Source organism: Chiloscyllium punctatum, chromosome 40, assembly GCF_047496795.1.
Source record: "Chiloscyllium punctatum isolate Juve2018m chromosome 40, sChiPun1.3, whole genome shotgun sequence".
Lineage (NCBI taxonomy): Eukaryota > Metazoa > Chordata > Chondrichthyes > Orectolobiformes > Hemiscylliidae > Chiloscyllium > Chiloscyllium punctatum.
In genome coordinates this window covers 58,607,543-58,622,105 of record NC_092778.1, presented here as the reverse complement: position 1 = coordinate 58,622,105, position 14,563 = coordinate 58,607,543, and the positions used below count along the sequence as shown (strand labels likewise).

The 14,563-nt window shown below is 39.9% G+C and overlaps 1 protein-coding gene across 1 annotated transcript in view; it reads right to left on the bottom strand.

Annotated features, from left to right (window-relative positions):
- The window catches only part of atf7ip2 (activating transcription factor 7 interacting protein 2), a 109,378-nt gene extending 100,111 nt beyond the window's left edge, over nucleotides 1–9,267 (bottom strand). The window contains exon 1 of the mRNA XM_072560003.1: nucleotides 9,024–9,267. The gene's annotated coding sequence lies outside the window, so the exon portion shown is untranslated. The remainder of the gene's footprint in view (nucleotides 1–9,023) is intronic.
- Between the last annotated feature and the right edge of the window lie 5,296 nt (nucleotides 9,268–14,563).

Below are 14,563 nucleotides of genomic sequence, written 5' to 3'. Positions count from 1 at the left end.
TAGTAAGTCCTGGAAAGGTCGTATGGTACAGTTGGCAGAGCTCTTTGAATGACTGCGAGTAGGAAAATTGGTAATAAACTTAAACAAAGCTGAGTTCGTGAAAGCAGAGATGATGTTCTTGGGGCAGAACATCGGTCATGGAAGGATTATCCCATGGAACACAAAGATGAAGGCCATCGAGGAATTTCCACAACTAACCTTGAAGAAAGACGTGCTTTGATGCTTAGGACTAAGCGGATTCTATTGGAATTTTGTTCCAAACTTCAGCAGTGTAGTGGCACTATTAACAGATTTGCTGAAGAAGAACACAAAGTTTTAGTGAACAGAAGCATGCTAGGAGGCATTCGACATTTAAAAACAATATTACCCACCACACCAATTTTAGCCACCCCAAACTTTTCAAAACGTTTCAGAGCTGCTATTGATGCTAATGACATAGGAGTTGGAGCAGCACTGCTGCAACAAGACAATGATGGCATTGAACTGCCAGTTGGTTACTTTTCGAAGAAACTCAACACCTACCAGAGGAAATACTCCACAATCGAAAAAGAACTATCGAGTTTGGTACTGGCCTTACAGCATTTTAATGTGTATGCTACGAACAATATGTTGGAGACTGTTGTGTACACTGACCACAATCTGCTTACATTCTTGGAAAGCTTTAAAGAGAATAATATGAAAGTATTTCATTGGAGTCTTATGTTACAGAATTTTAATTTACAAGTCGTACATGATGCGGGTCATAAGAATGTAATCGCAGATGCGTTATCGCAGATTTAACTGATAAAGTTTAGATGAAATTGATATCTATCCAAATGTTTTATATGGGAAGAAGTTAAGATGAATTTAGATTAAAGTTATATGTATGTCATGGCAATGCAGTTAAGGAATAGAAAAGAAAATGAAGCCATCTTTTCATTTTGGTGGTTCATTTTTTTCTCAAGGAGGGAGGTGTTATAAAGATGTAGGTGTACTGTACCTTTAAGAGAGAGGAAGCTGGTAAGGACTGACTGAAAGCACAGAGAGTGTGCTGAACAGTTTAAAAATGCAACATTTGGTTGAAACAATTAGCTGGAGTTGTGTTGTCATGGAACAAAAACAAATTCAAATTCAGCCAATTTAAATTATGCTCCAGATACCAAAATCAATTCAAATTTGAATTTCACTATTTGGGATGACATCAAAACAATGAAGTGATCTGGTATTTTGGGGTATAAAATTGGACACTTTGAACAGCTAGGGGAGAACAGCAAAAAGCACCCAAACGTAAAGACTGCCAGCAGGACAGCTCTCTGAAAGGTACCTGTCCATATTAAATTGGTGCAGAAGATCGAAACCGACCTAGAGAAATCTACAGTTCGACATCCAAAGACAACAATTGGGTTTGAAATTGATTTGCTGTAAATTTAAGATGGAATTTATTGGATCAGTGTTGTAGAGTGGGAGGTAAAAGACAAGTTTAAGAGAAAGGAGTTGTAAATGGTTGTGGTTTTAATGTTCTATGTTGGACTTAGTGAAAGCTGGGACAGTTCTTTGCCTCTTGAAATTTAACAGATTTGGTGCGAGGTGAGTTTCTCTGTGTGGAGGGTTTAAATTAGCAGAGAGGTTTACCTTGTGTCGTAATAACTTGAAGGGTCAAGAGGCCTCTTCTTGTTCCTTGTTTGTATGTTCATATATAGAGATTGTCTAGAATGTGAATGTCATGGTTAGACTTACTGTTTTGGTCTGCAAGTTTTGTTATTGGAATTGATATGTTTGTTACCTTGTGGATTGTACTAATACATGGATTTGTGTATGCAGAGAGACCAAGTGATAGAACATCCTGCTGAACCAATGTAAAATTTCAAGTTAATCCAGAGGATCTGTACTGAAAGTTAAAACAGATAATGCTAATGGAGTACACGTCAGACCTCTTGGAAGGTGTTATCTGATGAGTGTACTGTACCATATTGTGCTATTTAAATTTGCAAGATATATAAAAAGGAATGGTACTTCCACTGGCATGTGTCAGTCTTAAGCAATATCGCACATGTTGCCCTTTCCACTTTTGGGTATGTTACTTAGTGGAGGTAAAGGCTTCAGATTTTCTGATGGGGTCCACATAATGCATAAAATTGACCAATTAGAATCCCTATAGTGCAGATAGAGGTCATTTGGCCATTGCGTAGACACCAACCCTCCCACCTAGACCTATTCCCCATCCTATCCCCATAACCTTGCATTAAGCATGGCTAATCCAGCCTACACGCAAGGCATTTCTTAAACATTTTAGGTCAATGTCTCTTACAGTACAGTATAGTTCGCATACCACAAAATATGGGACATTGGTGAGTGAAACAAAATAATCCACATTTGAAAATTGAGATTTTTTCTTTACTAACTCTCTTGATCGCGAAAATAGTTTTTAAAAGAGTCAAGCATCTGAAGATACTTGGCCTGCAACAAGTGATTTAAACTTTAATCATCCTTCTGTCAGTTAGTCAATGGTATATTCTTCAGGTTTTTCCAGAAATGCATTTCAAAAAAAAAAAATCATAGGTGTACAGGCAATAACCTGTTCCACAGGCCTTTCAGTTGGTTGCTTTGGTGACTTCACATTCAGTACCTTTGCATTAACATCTGCCAGTGCATTAGTAGATTGTTTCACCAGACGGTTAGGGACATGACAAGCTCATGCAGGGACATCCTGAAATTGACATGCTCTTTAAGATCATCTTCTAACATTAGAAAATTTGGTCAGACCTTTGCTATCACCACTAAAAATATCAGAAGATTTTATTCTTCTTAATCCTTCATTTTCCAAATCAATGTAGTGTTTGACAGTCTGCGCCTAAATCGCTGTTGATCTCTGAAGCAAAGATCCAGTCTTTGAATAACTGAAATCCTTGAATGTCACTGGAATGCAAATATTTGATTTTTGTTTTTGACCCTTACTTGCAGATATATTCTTCTTAATAGCCAGTGTATAAACGGTCTATATCGCAGTATACAACTTGTTTTGTTATGATATTCTCTTTTCTGTTCCTTATTTCTGTTTTTATGCAGTTTTTGAAGTAAACAAAATGTTAGAATTGACCAGGACTGTGCATAAGTTCAATATATTGCTAACGCCTCACTTATTTTAAAGCACTTTGGGCTTCATTCTGGATCGTTTTCATCAAATCACAACTGTACTGGCCTTCTTGTAAATTGCCAATCGGACATATCACAGCCATTTAAAACAAAAAGAGAACAACCATGAGAGACCGAGAATTCTTCTATCTGATTTCTGAGCTTCATTACAGATTATAGCCTTCAGTCTTGGTTGCTAGATGTGAACTCGAGTAGATCATGGATGACAGTATGGAAAATAAAGAGCATGAAAGCATGGGAAGGGTTAAAGCATGAAGACCACTGGCGATCTGTTGTAAGGGCTCTGTGGAATGCTACACTCGTCAAAAGGTCACTGTGACAGGATGGGATAAGAGTAGTGGAATGCTCCTACACCAACTGGCAGAGTAAGGTCGGTGCTGAAAGGTCACTATGGCAGGCTGAGATAACAACAGTTAGTAAAAGTCAGTCTTGTCTGCTAAATATCATCATGGCAGGTTGGGCCAGGTTATGACAATAAATATTTAGGACATGACATTAAATATTTAATTAATAGTTACTAGAGTCAGCCTGTTTGAGACCCTTGACAGTAAAATATCTAATCATGACATTAAAATAATATTAAGTAGCGTCTGGGACGAAAGACCATTGTTGCAGAGGTGACAGCAAAATATCTAATCGTGACATTAGAATAATATTAAGTAGAGTGTAGGAAAAACCATAGTAGCAGAACTGGAGAGAAAATGGGAACTAACATAATTGGTTTATTGTATAGCTGGAGTGAGGGAATTCTGATTAACACAGTTGGATATGCTGATAAGCTAACAAAAACATGATAACAAAAAGGTATGAAGAACCATGGACCCTGAGGTTTGGGGGCATTCAAGAACTTGCTTTCTGAGTGTAACGGTTTTTTGTTTGCAAATAAAAGACCTACTCCTTGAAGAACTCTCCGCATCTCCTGGTGATTCTCTACATTTCTCCATGATAACAGTTAAGAAAATAATTTCTTACAACTACCACTGCTTCTATTAACTTTGGTACCAACTTGCTGTGACTACCTTTTATTCAAGGACCAATACCAATCCAAACTAGAGACCCAGACAGACATGTATATTCATTACTGTGTCGCCAAATACCAGACTAATTCCATTTACAAGTTCACTGATGACACCACCAAATCTCAGATGGCAATGAAACAGACTACAGACGTGAGGTGGAAGACTTGGAAAAATAGTGCACTGAGAACAACCTGGCTCTCAATGCCCACAAAACCAAGGAACTCATTATTGACTTTCAGCAGGATGTTACTCATTCCCCCTTACACATTAACAGCACAGAGGTGGAACCAGTGGGGAGTGTCAAGTCCCTGGGAGTGGTCATCCACAACAAGCTTTTTAGGACTCTTCACATGGACACACTGATTACAAAGTCCCAACAATGTCTCTTCTTCCTCAGGCAGCTGAGGATATTTGGCATGACAGCGAATATCCTTGCCAACTTTTATAGAAGCGCTATTGAGAGCATTCTGTCTGGATGTATCACTGTCTGGTATGGCAACTGTACCATTCAAGATCGAAGATGGTTACAGAGTGGTGAATTCGGCCCAGACAAACACAAAGGCCAAACATGTCATCTATAAAATCTATCTACCAAGCCCGCTGTCAAATAAAGGCCGCCAGCCTTCTTAAAAATCCATCCCAACCTGGCAATGTTTTTCAACAACCTCTACCATTGGGGAGAAAGTACAGAATTCTGAAACACACACACACACAAACACGTTTCTACCTTACTGTTGTTAGAATGCTGAATGGACTCACAAACCCTTAACATTCGCCTGTACCTCCAATTTTGTTTTTGCTGCTGTTTACCTATTATTTACGATCTAGGCTACTTAACGATGTGATTTGCCTGTATTGCTCACGGCAAAGCATTTCACTGTGCTGCGGTACATGTGACAATCAATTCAATTCAATTCAATTCAATGGTCATTGCTTGGCATTTGTGGCATGAATTTCACTTGCCATTTGTCTGCCCAAGCCTGGATACTGGTTGCAAGAGGCACAGGGGGCTGGTTCACTGATAAAGGTTTTGATTTATTAAAGTTACAGCTTACAGTAACTGCTGAAGAAAAGATAAAGTGCTTTCTTCGGACTTAAAATGGCTTAAGGCAAGAAAATCAAAAAGAGCTCCTGAGCTGGTGCAGATCTGATTACGCCTGTATCTTTGTTCACATTCCCAAGCTGTTCAGCTACCCAAGAATCAATGTTGATTGACAAGAACCTTCTTGTTGTCACTGATAACATGGTTACTCACAGCAGAGCAAAGCAGAACAGCCAGCTACTTGGACCAACCAAAAGATCAATCATCTGTGCATGACCCCATAGATCCAATTCATTTGTAACCACACTTTAAACACTACTTCATGCTGAAGATGGCAAGTAAATTCAGGGCCAGGAGGAATGTAAAAAGGAGTCAAGAGCTTGCTGCTGTGCTCAAAACTGTCCACACTTACTTCATGAATTTGCTTCACCAGTATTAGTCCACAGGTGCTTTTATGGACTGCTGTTTTTCAGTAGAACTCCAAGAGTAGATCTTCATTGCAGTTTCCAACACTATGGTTATCAAGTGTTCCTTTCTGAGGCTGTCACAACCAACACTGGTATTGAAATCACAGAGGGTAACAACTTCCTCCTCAGAAGGGACATTCTAGAGGTGTTCAGGGAGGTGTGGAGCTCATTTTCAGGAGCTGTGTTAGCCTTCAGGGTTGGAGTACCAATGAGTTGGATGCTGCTGACTTTGAAAGGATAGGTACACTGATACTATGCATTCAGAATGCCCAATTAGCAAATTAAATTGGATTGCCAATTTTAAGTTTGGCGATGCCAAACTTCATGGTGAAGCTGACAACAGAAACAAAAAAGTGTTTTGTTCACCTTAACGTCTCCCTGACAAATACAGGATATATAGATATAACCAATGTTGTGCTCTGTCAGTTTTCCTGCTCAGAAGCAAATCTGCCTCAAGGCTACTATATTGTTGTCTAAATTGGCTTGCTAATATTAAAACACAGAAAAATAAATTAAAACATAATATAAAAGGCAGAAAAACAAAAAAAAGTGTTCAACTTTACAGTCTTTCTTCAGTGCTTCACCAAGGGCCAGTTAGCCAGACAAGAATCCCCTTTGCTGTGCTGCCACTGCTGGAACAAAAGTCGCCACTCTTCAGTGCCATCTCACCTCCATCACACTTGACACTGAATCCTCACAAATGCAGATATCATCAGGTCCTGCACTGGCCTAAACTCTGCTGCCATATGTCTGCTTCAGGCCTATTTTTTCAATGCAGCCAGGTCTTGTACTGGGCACAAACTCATCTCCGCCTCCATGAACCTGTGCTGGACGCAGAAGCCACTGAGAACCTAAACTTTGCCTCCACTGCAACAGCTATAAATTATCACTTGGATCTTGTTGGTGCAGAAGCTGCCTGGAACCTAAACTTGCCTTCAATGTGTCTATGCTGGGCTTGCTTGCTGCTGCTGCTACCGAGCTCAACGCTTAGGGCCGTTCTCTCAAATGAGGGGATCACCACACATCAAGCGAGAGGAAAGGTTGAGAAGTAAAATGTTTCATAGTAGCCAGGTCAGGATCTGTTCACTTAATGGTACAGTTCAGGGGCATTGTTGCTGAACAAAGAGACATTGGGGTGCAGATTCATAGCTCCTTGTAAGTTGAGTTGCAGGTAGACAGGGTGGTGAAGATGTTTGGTACACTTGTCTTTATTGGTCTGTGCATGGCGTATAGATGTTGGGATGTCCTGTTGTGGCTGTACAGGACATTGGTTAGGGCACTTTTGGAATACTGTGTTCGGTCTGGTCTCCCTGCTGTTGGAAAGATGTTGTGAAACTTGAAAAGGTTCAGAAAAGATTTACAAGGCTATTGCTAGGGTTGCAGGGTTTGAGCTATACAGAGAGGCTGAATAGGCAGAGGTTGGTTACCCTGGAGCATCGGATGCTGACGAGTGACTTTATAGAGGTTTATAAAACGATGAGGGGCATGGATAGGTTTAATAGTCAAGGTCTCTTTCCTAGGGTAGGAGACTGAAGGAGCAATTTTTTCACACAGAGTATGGTGCACGTATGGAATGAGCTGCCAGAGGAAGTGGTGGAGGCTAGTACAATTACAATATTTAAAAGGCACCTGGATGAGTACATGAAAGGGAAGGGTTTAGAGGGATATGGACCAAATGCTGGTAAATGAGACTGGAATAATTCAGGATATTTGGCTGGCATGGATGATTTGGATCAATGGGTCTGTTTCTGTGCTGTACAACTCTAGAATTCTCAATCATTGCGCTAATTAAGGCCACGATGTTCACATCACTCTGTATCTTGAACCAGCTATCCAGCCAACTGAGTGCAGTTCCTAAGTCTGTTCGAAAGCCAATTTGTATGCAAGTCAGAACACCATACAGGACAACAAAGCAGCTGCTCCTAAGTCAGATCTTTAAAAATTACACATGTGTATTCAACCCCATTCTTGTCAAAGAGATTTCACATTGCTGTTGGTTGTAGCAACATGGACATCCTCAGACACAGAGGAGAAACAGGAGCATGATGCATGGAACATTCAGGACTTTTCAAAAATGCTTCATGGAAAGAGAAGAATGAGAAAGACAGAAACACGGAGGCTTTCGGCTCCAAATTCTGGCACTTATAAACTGCGTACTTGCAGAAAATTTCTCCAGCAAATTAACCTAGGTGTGTACTACAGAAACACACATTACGTTAGTCCAGAGGCTGTTGCTAGATGCATCACTGATCCATCAAGGTTTCACAGGTCTGCTTGTTTGACTGTTGAAACAATAATGCTTCAGCTTTCTCTCTGAAAAAAAATACTTTGCTGGATGCTGTTTTCTGAAGTCAATTTTTTGTATCCGGTGAAAAGACCAAAGTTTCCTCTAACACTGGAAGCTCAATCATATGATGTTTTGTTTTACAGCACACCATTGTCCATTTTCCAGTTATCAATCCATAGAGTGTTCCCAATACCCCATTCTCAATTTTAGACTGGAATTTTTTCATGACTTTTAAAATTATCTGCAATGACCTTTTCAAACAGTTCAAATTTAATTACAGGTGGCTTATTTCTCTGCAGATGATGATGATGTGTGACCTGGAGAGCACTCCTAGCATCGGAAGCATACTGCTTTTCCTCCGCAGTGATCATTTATATATTTTATAATAATTGAATATCACATAGAGAGGAAGATGGAAAGATAAACGCTGGAGCACTTGGTTCAAAAGAACGCCCTAATTGTCTCCAAGAGAAATACATTATTCCCAAAGTGCAAACTACGATGCAACAAATGCAAAGTTTCTAACTCGTGCATGTATTGAAAATTTGCCCCCTTCCAAAATAAGCTTAATTCCATACTATATTATATATTGATGTTACATGTAGCTGGATACACCTCTTAAGAAACACATGTTATAAATACTCACCTTCTGCACAAAATAAACTGATGCGTTGAGAGAGAGTAAGAAGGTTGAGGAAATAAGGGAACGGGGTTCAGCATATTTTTTTTTATTCCTCCACCCCTCCCAATTTGGGAACGGGCGCTTTTAAAAAAAAAACCCCACAGGAAATCGTTAGGAATGGCACGCGTTTCGAAAATTCAAATGGCTTCCCCGTCTCGCGGAACGGTTACTGGCCTCCAGCTTCGAGCGGGAGCGCGCCAGCTCGAGGGCCGCCTAGCTCCTGGAAATGTCATGATCGACGAACTAACAGGAGCAAGAATAAGGAAATAAAATCGTCCTCTAGGTACCGTTATGTGAGGCTTTTAACTATTAATACAACACGATGGGCGTCGGGGGAGTGAAAGAATAATTCCTTACTTTTTCTTTGTTTTTTTTAAACAAAAAAAAATCACACCTTTTCAAGAACGTGCCGGCTTCTTTCACGACCGTTGTGATCGAAGTTTAAATACATGTCGTGCATCTGTTTCTATGCGTGTAAAGATATTTTTGTACCTATATTCCAGCGTCCGGGTTGCTCGTCGTCCTCTTTATTTGCATAGCCACGGAACAACAGATAAAGCAGAGAGGAAAGCGCGTACTCTGCTGCATCAGTGGGTTAACAGGTGAGTTAGTGGCGTCCCAGGTGAATTAGATTTACACACAACGCCGAACCTGATTAGGTCTTGTTTTTCTCCTCTCCCTTTAGGCGGTGGTGAAGAGACTCGATCAAAGCCACATCGGTATTCGTAACAGTATTTCAATACAAATTATACTGAACAGCCTCCTATGCAAACTTCTGTCAATTTGGGGGGGGGGGAAGACTGGGAGTAAGTAAGCAGTGTCAAACTGTATTGTATAGGAGGTTCGAAACTAATGTTATCACACTTGGCCTTATGCAGAACATATATACTCTGCAGCACGTTTCACTAGGAGTCCTGAAGTATTTACTCATGTAGGCAGAAAAAAAACAACAAAATTCCACAAAATTTGGTTGTACTGGAATTCTATTTTCAGGTACGCAAAATTAGTTGAATCAGTTTCGCCATTTCCAAGTTTTTGTGTTTTTTCCTTTTGGGTAATTCCTCAATTTTTGAAATTCTATTGTGTTCAAAATCACATTTTTAAAGTGGAATAATTTAAAAGATTCATAGCTTTTCAAATAGTTGCTTGATTGTTCAAAGTTCGAGGGAACAAAACAGTTGTCAAAAAATGTCCTGTTGTATTCATCAGACAGAATTGCAAGAATACCAAATGTCAAAGGATATAACACCAATGCTGCATAAAGAGGTGGTGTTTGGTTGGACATTGATAGAGGTGTCACATAGAGAATTTTTGATGTAACAGTAGTCTGCTAAATGTTTGAAATTCAAACCATGCAAATCTGTTCTAATTTTTTAAAGAGTATTGTCTTGGACGGTGCACCTCGGAAAGGGCTGAATGTTTAGCCTCGTTGATAGGATGTTAATCAATCAGACTATGGTATAAAGCAGGAAAATGATTGGGCTCACATCATTATAAATGCTGCATATACTTTTTTTATTGATGCTTGTGCTACACTCACTAAATTGAAGTCTCCAATCTCTCAGTTTCTGGATTGGTGGAAATGGTATGTAAGAGGAGAGATGCACATCAGTCCTGTAGAAACATGTATGCTGTAATTGCCTAACAAGTTTAAACTTCTGATAGGCAGCAGAAATCAGCCTGGGACCCCATACAAACTTCTCCATCCCTGAGCTCATGATGGAGGTTTAGAATTTACTTGCATGCTTACCCTGGAAATGTTAATTCAGTATTCAGCAAGTGCAACTCAACTGAAACAGTTCACGTGCTTATGTAGCAAGACCTGGACATTTAAGCTTGGGCAGTTAAAGACCGGTAACCTTGCCATATATGGACCAGGCAATGACCATCTCAAACTGAAGCAAATCTAACTATGTTAAATTAATTAGTCTAATCCAACACTCAATGACATTACCATGTTTAATCTCTAACAATAACTCCATTGATCAGAATCTGAACTGGACTAGCCATATGAATAGTCCAACCACAAGACCACGTAAGAGGCTAGGAATTCTGAGGTGTAAAACTTAACCTCCTAAATCCCCAAAGGTGGTCCACCACCTACAAGATGCAAATTTGGTGTGTGATGCAATACCCTCACTTGACTGGATAAGTGCTCCTACAATCCTCAAGAGACTCAACATCATCCCAAACAACACAGCCTGCTTATCTGCCACCTTTAATATTCAATCCCTATGCCATTGATACGCAACAGTGCATACCATGAAAAGGCAAATTGGGACAGAACTTGTACATATGGTAATGAAGTCCTGAGGAGTGTTGCTGAACAAAAAGACCTTGGAGTGCAGGTTAATAGCTCCTTGAAAGAGGGTCCCAGATAGACAGGATAGTGAAAAAAGCGTTTAGTATTCTTGCCATTATTGCTCAATGCATTGAGTATAGGAGGTCATATACAGGACATAGGTTAGGCCACTTTTGGAATACTGTGTTCAATCTGGTCACCTTGCTGTAGAAAGGACATTTTGAAACTTGTAAGGGTCCAGAAAAGATTTACAAGGATGTTACCAGGTTTGGAGGATGTGAGCTATAGGGAGAGATTGAATAGGCTTGTGGCTATTTTCCCTAGAGTATGGATGGCTGAGGGGTGACCTTATAGAAATTTATAAAATCATGAGGGTCATGGATAGAGTGAATAGCTAAGGTCTTTTCCCTGGGTGGGGGAATCCAAAACTAGAGGGCATAGATTTAAAGTGAGAGGGGAAAGATTTTAAAGAGGCTAAGGGGCAACTTTTTCACACAGTGGTGCATGTATGGAATGAGCCACCAGAGGAAATGGTTGAGGCTGGTACAATTACAACATTTAAAATGCATTTGCAATGGGTTGTTGTGGACCAGGCCAGACCCCCTCAAGATATTTCAAGAAGGTAGCCTTGGCAGTAATTTTTTTTCTTATTTTAAAGGCAGATGTGAAGTGGGTATTCCAGGTATGATACAACTGGTCAAATCACTCAGCTTCAAGCAAAATGATTTATTTAAACATCAGTTGAAACACAAACTAAAGAAAGCAGAACTTAAAATACCTTAATTACTGGAAAACATAATTGACCTAATACAGCAACTTAACTAATTAATTGTGCCAATATAGTAACAGACAATAACCACACCCCTTGGCAAAAAGGTAAATTCAAACACCGATTCTTACAGGCAGGTGGGAACAACATCTCAAGAGGGATCTCAGAAAAGCCAGAGGAATCCTTTACTGAAGTTTGCAACTCTTCTGGACTCAACATCTTGTGACTGCTACAGCAAAAAAAAACTAGAAAAAATCTGAACTGGGAGAACTGGCCACTCCCATTTTTAAACTCCCTAGATGCCTTGACACCTCTGCCTTAATGACCTCTCTTCATAAAAACCAAGGGCACAATAATCTTTTTTAAAGTGAAAGCATGGTCATGGGGGATATGATTAGAAAGGATTTAGATTGATATGGATCAAATGCTGGCAAATGGAACAAGATTAATTTAGGATATTTGCTCGGTCTGGACGAGTTCGACTGAAGGGTCTCTTTCCATGTTTTTGTACAGCTCTACAAGAAGCACTGCAGCTGTCAACAAGGCACCTTGCAAACTTGCAATCACTACCATGTGGAAGATCAAGGGAAGCATTGCATGGGAGCACCACCACTTCCAGAATCCCCTTTAGGCGACACAGTGTAGATTTCACTGTCACTTGGTTAAAATTTTAAAACTTATTCCTTACAGCTCTGTGGATACACCTCCCTCCTACACCTCCTCTTCCCTGGCCCGGACTTCAGCAGTTTAAGAAGGCATGACACCAGCACCCTTTCAAGGTCAGTTTGAAATGAGTTGTAAATGCTGTTCTACGCAGTGATGCAGACATCTTATGAACAAAAAGTGAAAACTATCTGCATCCCCCAATTATATCTATCAGTACAACTTACCCCTCAAACCCTTTAACACTCCACTAATCAGACTATCCTCCAGATGTTGAACCTATTCCTCCACTCCTTTAATACATCTGTAATTGGGCCATCACTCATTCATTTGCGCACCCATTTATCCATGAATCACTCACTCATCCATTCATTGTCTTCCTTCCAAGCCATTCACTAGCATGACTTTAAAATGTAGTCTTCCTCCAATAACACTGAGTAAAATTCTCTCTGACAGCATTGTGGGTGCACCTACACACATGGACTGCAACGGTTCAAGAAGGCAGCTCACCATTGTGTTCTCAAGGGCAATTAGGAATGGGCAATAAATGCTGTCCCAGCCAGTGAAGCCTACGTCCCATGCATGAATGAATTTTTAAAAACTCCTTAAATTATTCTGAGACTTTACATATAAGGACTTGCCTGAATATAACGGCTGCTGTTGAGGACTTGTACTCCCTCCTTGTATCCAATGATCCTCTCTAGTGATGTCGGTTCTGACTCTTTTTGATTCTTCAACCTTGATTGGAATATAGGGCTGAAAGACTGTAAGCATTCTGGGCAGTGAACACCTTTGTGAGCAATGTCAATATGCTTATCATAGATGTTGTCTGGAAGATTTGGACATACGTTTATATAAGAATTGAACTACTTCAAAAAGGCTTGAATATTCACTCAAATTAGAATATGTGTGTACTTTCAAGCAAATGCAGTAGCTTGAATCAAATTGAAAACAATAGATAGCTGAAAATAACCAAATTGACCTTGACAGTGGCTGAAAGCAAGATAAAGAACAACATCAGGTTTCAGAAGTCAGACCTTATCATTCAAACGTGGGAGTAATCCATGGGAATTTATCCTTTAAGAGAAGAAACTAGATAATTGTAAGAAAAATTATTTGCATCCTAGAGAGTTGGAATATAAAACTAAAATCATATTCTAAGTGAATATGAAAATGTCATTATGTTTTAACTTTTGCGAGCAAATGTGGCAAGATGGTTAACTTACTCCCAAACATGAAATTGAATCAAAGCTTTGTGGCTATAACTAAGAGGAGCATGCACTGACACAAATTCAGAGTTTTGCTTTTTAGCTCAGATCACTGAAGTGTCTGTCTATTTATGAGACTGATTATGTGCTACATGAAAGTTTAATATTTGCAGACCTTGGTGTGGGGACAGTTTACCTAATAGAAAGATGCAGTATAATTATTTTGGGAGGGCTGCAATAATCGTGCCTGTTGAGACTAATGCGTAAGTTGTTTCTGAATCCAAAATCAAAGCTATGTTTTCAAACATTACACAAATTTTATTTTATCTCAGTCCCTACACAAAGTATGAGCTCTAGGAAACCAATATTTTGACAACTGTTTAACAACTGAGGAAATAGGATACAATCAACATCTAAAAGCCTGTTGGCATATGTCCCTGAAACCAGGTCACGGTGAATGTCATGGAGAAATTAAGTGAAAATAAACCTTAGTTTGTCAGTTATAGCTCAGTTGATAACATGTTAGTCTCTGAATCACGAGGCTCTGGTTCAAGTCCCACTTACAATTTTGAGCACAAAAATAAAGGCTGATATTCTCATTCAAAACTGTGAGAAGATCATGTCATACCAAGGCAAAAGTGAGGACTGCAGATGCTGGAAATCAGATTAGATTAGAGTTGTGCTGGAAAAGCACAGCAGGTCAGGCAGAATCTGAGGAGCAGGAAAATCAACATTTTGGGCAAAAGCCCTTCAGGAATGAATGCTGAGAGCCAGGGTGGAGAGATAAATGGGAGTGGTGGGGGGGAGGGGGGGGGTGGAACTGGAGAGAAGGTAGCAAAGAGTACAATAGGTGTATGAGGATGGGGATAAAGGTGATAGATCGGAGATGACGGTGGAGCAGATAGGTGGGAAGGAAGATTGGCAGGTAGGCCAGGCCATGAGAATGCTGCTGAGCTGGAAGGTTGGAACTGAGGTAAGGTGGGGGGAGGGAA